This window comes from Mustela lutreola, chromosome 7, assembly GCF_030435805.1.
Source record: "Mustela lutreola isolate mMusLut2 chromosome 7, mMusLut2.pri, whole genome shotgun sequence".
NCBI lineage: Eukaryota > Metazoa > Chordata > Mammalia > Carnivora > Mustelidae > Mustela > Mustela lutreola.
In genome coordinates this window covers 25037153-25043468 of record NC_081296.1, presented here as the reverse complement: position 1 = coordinate 25043468, position 6316 = coordinate 25037153, and positions in this window count along the sequence as shown.

The window sequence follows — 6316 nt, the reverse complement described above, 5'->3', positions numbered from 1 at the left end:
CTGGTTCAAACTTCACACAAAACTTGGGATGGATATTGTATTAGTTTGCTAGGGCTGCTGTTAACAAATTTGCCACCAATTTGGCAGCTTAAAAGCAACAGAAATTTATTCTCTCGTGTTCTGAAGACTAGAAGTCCGTAATCAAGGTGTCAGCCAGGCCATGCTCTCTCTCAAGGTGCCAGGGAAGAATCCTTCCCCGCCTCTTCATATCTTCTGGCGATTGCTGGCAATCCTTGGTGTTCTATAGCTTGGAGCTGTGTCAGGCCAGCCTCTTCCTCTGTTGTCATGTGAGGTTTTCCCTATATAGGTCTGTTTCCCTATATATGTCCGATCTCCCCCTGTAGACACCAGTCATTAGATTAACAGCCACTCTCATCCAGTGTGACCTTACCCTAACTTGATTACATCAGCAGAGACCCTACCTCCAAATAAAATCACATTCATGGGTTTTGGGTAGATGTGAATTTTGGGACGGATACTCTTTAATCCAGTACACTTATTATTTCCCTCTGAGATATTTATCTGTAATGGGATAGCTAAAAAACTTAAACTCTTAGCAGATTTTTGTTTTTTTCTTAGGCGAGATCAGCTCACTGTATATGTAGATGGATGATCTATTCTATGAACATGAGTCTATACCTTAAAGCAAATTTTTAATCACTAGATAGTTTTTCCACTAAAAACTGTTGTGGGGGCGCCTGGGTGCCTCAGTCAGTTAAGTGTCTGACTTTTGATCTTAGCGCAGGTCTTGAGCTCAGAGTCATGAGTTCAAGCCTCACACTGGGCTCCACTGTGGAGCCTACTTAAAAAAAAAAATAGTAAAAATAAATCGTTTTGAAATGGATAATTATATTCTGTATTCTGTGTTTTTGAGGGGAAGCAGTAAGGCTGTGGAATCAAAACCAGTCAGTACTCATTCAAGTAGAAATAGAAAGATCAGTGGAACTAAATAGAGAATTTCTAATTAAGATAGTGATGAGATGCTAACGTTAACCGAATAGAAATGCAGAGGTCAAAAAGTCTGGTAACAATTGGTATACATTGGGGCAGCTTCTACATAATTTCAGAAACACATTAAAGAGGGTGTATACGGGGCGCCTGGGTGGCTCAGTTGGTTGGACGACTGCCTTCAGCTCAGGTCATGATCCTGGAGTCCCGGGATCGAGTCCCGCATCGGGCTCCCAGCTCCATGGGGAGTCTGCTTCTCCCTCTGACCTTCTCGCTCATGCTCTCTCTCACTGTCTCTCTCTCAAATAAATAAATAAAATCTTTAAAAAAAAAATAAAGAGGGTATATACATTCAGGGGTATTTGATGTACACTGTAAGAGCAGAAGACAAATACCTGGTTAAATGAGATACTATATATACTCAATAGAATACTATATACTTGTGGAAAGAATGAGCTGTATCCATGTTTACATCAGGAGTCAAGAACAAAAGTTAATATACGAGGCTCCCATTTTTCTTTTAAGAAAAGAAGGGGGCAGGTGTAATACACATTTATATATGCTTTCCTGTGTTTGTTAAATATTTATGTAAGAGTATATGAGAATCCTAACAGTGTTTACCTTGGGAAACAAATCTCAAGTAGAAGATTTGACTTTTCATTACATACCTTCTTTTACTTTTTTATTTATTTGTTTTTAACTGGGCACATAGATTTTTTTTTCAAAAAAAAATTTTTTCATGTGAAAATAAGTTATTTCAAGAAATGCGAAACAAAACAAACAAACAAACAAACAAAAGAACAAACATGATTCTTTTTGCTCCTAAGGGAATATACACGTTGAATGCCTTAAAAGTTATGCTTGTACAGATGTGGTTTTGAGCTGTGTTTCTCTAGAAGGTTAATAAAAAGCCATCAGCCCCTGGTTGTACCTAAAATGAGGGGAGGGGCCATCTTCTGCAACGCTGAGGGCCAGTATTTTAGTCTCTGACCCTCACATATGAGTCAATTTGTCACACACTCGGGAAGCCCCAGGAGTGGTGAAGGTGACTGACATTGGCTAACCTGGGCCCGTTCAGAATATCCGAGAGCTCTTCTGAGTTAGTCCGGGAAGGAGCACCAAACCAATGATACTTGCCCAGCCTGTACCTCCACCTCTTCTTCGAGTGAACACACCTGTGTATCCAAGTGAGTGCAAAGGAACATGAATCTAATTTATCATTTTAACTAAAAGTCGATTTGGCAAAGAACACATGTAAGTATACGACTTGATGGATTTTCATCAACAACATACCTGTGAATTATGAGAGACTATGGACTCTGAAAAACAATCTGAGGGGTTTGAAGTGGCGGGGGGGTGGGAGGTCGGGGTACCAGGTGGTGAGTATTATAGAGGGCACGGATTGTATGGAGCACTGGGTGTGGTGAAAAAATAATGATACTGTATGCTGAAAATAAATAAATGAAGAAATAATAAATAAATGAAAGAATAAATAAATAAATAAAACATACCTGTGGAACCAGCATGCACACCAAGAAACTACTGGCACCACAGCCTGGGTCCTGCCTGGATCCACTTCTGGTCACTATCCGCTTGGAAAAGCAACTATCCCGAATTGGGACAATAATAGACTAATTTTGCCCAGTTTTGTCTTTATATAAATGGAATCATAGAGTATGTGTTCTTTTACATCTGACTTCTTGAACGTTTTGGAGAATGGTTTTGACTTTATTTTTTTAAATAATTGCCAGATAGCTGCCTTGTAGCTACTGTTAGTGACAAAATACATGTAACAGCCCCGAACTGTCTTTGGGACTCCCAGCCTGTGAGGATGGTGAAATTGACAAACTGGTTGAAACAAAATACAGACTCAAACAGGTTATGCAGGGTCTTGTGCAATTGGCCCCAACCTGCTTCTCCAGCCTTGCCTGTCATTCTCCCCCCCCCCCCACCCACTGTCTTAGCAGCACAACCTTTTGTCTTACAGATTTGTTCCTCAAGCCCCATCTTAAATGTTGGCTCTGTGAAGCCTTCCCCCACTGTTTTTGAACCATTGGATCTTACCTGCTTTCTGTTCTCCTCACTGTGCTCTTTCTGTATTATAGCATTTGTCACCTTCTATTTTAATCATTAGTCAGTCTTCCTGGGCCAAGCTCTTTTTACTTAGTCCCTAGTGGATAGCATCATGTCTGTCCCATTATAAGCATCCCACAGATGTTGACTCAATGGGATAGAGCCCTCTCCAAGGACTTGATAATCTCCTGGAGGAGACAGGTGTGTGGAGGCTTACCTTTAAGGCTCCCGTGGTACTTCCTGTGTGCCAGCTGCTCTAATAATCCTCACCATAATGTTGGAAGGCGGGTATAATCCCTGTTTTGCAGAGGAGATTAAGTAACGAGGCCAAGATCACCCAGCTGATAAAACGGCAGAGCCCAGAGAATGGATCCAGGCAGTCTGGTTCCAACGTCCTCTCAACCTCTTCTCCATGTAAGTCATGCCAGAAAGGGATAATGGGGTCAGCTCATCCAGGACCTTTGGGGCTTTGATAAGGAGTTTGCACTATTTTCTAGGTTAATCGAGAGCCAGTGAGGTTTTTGAGTAAATGACGGGTTTACTCTTTGGAAAAAAGTGACTTTGGTAGCAATATATTGGTTAGATGGACAAGTAGCAAGATTGGGAAAAAATCCTACAGAAGCCCCACTGGAGTCAAGGGCAGTGGAAATGGAACAGAGGCAGCAAGGCCTGGCTGAGTACCTGCATCCCCCTCCCTCCCTGCAGAGACACACTAGGACAAGAGTAAAGGAGACAAAATCAGGAGCGATGAGACACAAGGACTGGCGCAGCAGACCTAAAAAATCAAAGCATTAGCTGCAATGGAGAAAGCTGAGAGGCGTCCTGCTTACCAGGTGAATCCCCCTGAAGACTTAGGGGTATCGAGTACTACACTGTGAACCAAGGAATGGCGGCTTGAAAACCTATTCGAGAATTACTTCTAGATCCTCTGCCTGATTTCCAGGTAGTTAAACCATTGTGCACTGTCTGACTCGGGTACATGAGAGGCTTATTTCCCAAAGAACGTAAAACAGGGTCTCGGGAATGGGGAACACCAGGCACATCTGAGGACAGGCCTATCACATTGAAAATGGAATTAATTTTTAGACAGTGAATGTTGAGAACCACTGGTGTCCCCAGCCTTCTTCCCTGAGTGACTACATGTCACTTTTCTGAGGAATCTGACCAACCCAAAGAAAAGATCTAAAGATACATTGGAGGGTTCCCCAAAGAAATTTCTCCACCAAGTCACCCTACTCTGAAGCCCACAGTCACAAACCGCACCTATGTGCATAGACCTTCTGATGGGCATTTAAACGTCCAACTTTTTTAAGTATGAGTGAACAGTCAAGGATCATCAAGCATTTGGGGAAAGTCTCTAAACATGGAAGAGAAGCCAAAACAAACTAGACAGATTAAGTGGGGAGGAAGTTAATCTATGAATATCCTCAGAGATAAGTGATTATAAAAGACAATATAATAAACTTGTATAAATGAATAATACAGCAGAAATGAAAAACAACAGAAATGTAGTCTAAGTTGAGGAAATCTAGAAAGTACAGCAACACAACAAAGAAACTGGCAAACAGGAAAGTGAAATTATAAGAAAATTTGAGGACCGGTCCCCGAGTTTCAGTAACTGAACAATGGAAGTTCCAGAAAGGCGGGGGGGGGGGGGGGGGGAGAAGGCCATGGAAAGAAAACAGTACTAAAGAAATTCAAGAAAATTTAGCAGAACTGAAAGACTTTGCATCTTGAAACAAGGTATGCATGTATAGCTGAAAAGAAAAAAAAAATCTAAATTTTCAAAACGGTAGAGAGGATCAACCCTAATGAGCTAGGCATCATTTTTTCACTTGTGCGGCTGAAGCTGCTGCTGTTCACAGAAATAAGGAAGTAGAGAATCTTGTGAAGAAGGACATGAATTCGGTCCTCCTGAGTCATTTCAGGCTCCGTCACCAGCACATTGCTGATGTCCAGCAGACAGACAGAAGTCCTGTGTTGAAAGAAGGGCGGTCCTCGAGCAAACACAAGAGGCAGTTGCAGAGAGGTCTGAAGAGAATCACGGGAAAGGCATGATCACCCTGAGACTAGCCAGAGGAGGGAGAAAAGGCCTGATAGAAGAAGGAGGAAAGTGAAAGGACAAGGACAGAAGAGCAAGAAATACTCTGAGGAAACGGAGGGATTAAGTAGGGCTTTGAGAAAGAAAATTCCTGTGGAGCTGAGTATCTCTGAGAAGAAGCCACCCACCGAGTGCTTTGACCACTAGGAAGCTAGTCGTTGGTGCAGTCTGAGAGACCAGCTCTGCATGGGAGAGGAGAGGGGAAACCACAGGGACAGTGGTTGTCAACATCTTTGTGTTCTCTATACCATCTGAATAGTGGGATTTTGGGGTGGCATCTTTGAAGTGATAGAAAGGCTAGAAAGCACACCATCCCGAGTCAACAGCCATGTGAACACCATCCTCAAAGGTACTATTCTTCTAGTCACCACGCACCTCCTCAGCCTCTGGTCTGACCTGCTGCTTGCTACTCCTACCACCTCTTCTCGGGCTGTATTCAGCAGACTTGGACAGCCCAGGTGTTGAGAAACTTGACCTAAATACTGAACTTAAATTGGTCTTGTCATTTAGGACAGTGTATAAAGTTGACTTGCTCTATTAAAATGCCTATTTGAAAACGGTGGTTGATAAAATGCCTTTCCTGACTTTATTATCATAGCCCAGATCAGCAAGCCAATTCTAAGTCGGTCTGATTATTCTAAGGATGAGGGAGCTGGAAAATGCCAATCAAAGCCTTTAGACGTGGATCTGCTCCTAATGACAAAACCCACCAGGTTATTTTTTAAGCTCTGGGGAAAAGAGCGATCCCTTTCGAAATTTCCCATTGACCTTGAGCTATATACCAAGTAGTCAGACCCAACTCTAGCACAGTTACCTGGCACTGAGTAAAATACATTATTTGTGTATGGACAGTTATTGCTTGCATCTTTCCTTTTTGGAACTTTTGTTTTGTTTTCTTTGCTATTAAGAAGAGCTAAGAAGTGGCATGTGAGCAGGGTATGATTTCCTTCCCAGGGAGAAAGGTTCAGGTATTTTTAGTCTGGTTTAAGACAAGAGTCTACCTAATCACTGAAAGCCACAGAGGTTCAGACACAAGTTTACAATAAAGATAGCTTCTAGTACGGGTGCTTCGGGTTGTCTGTGGCATCCTGACAACACTTGAGTTTTTTAAGTGCTTCTGGCCTACTGTCGGGCACATTTCTCCCTTGAGTCCCATAAAATGAACACACCGGCAGCACATTTAAGATTGCCTAT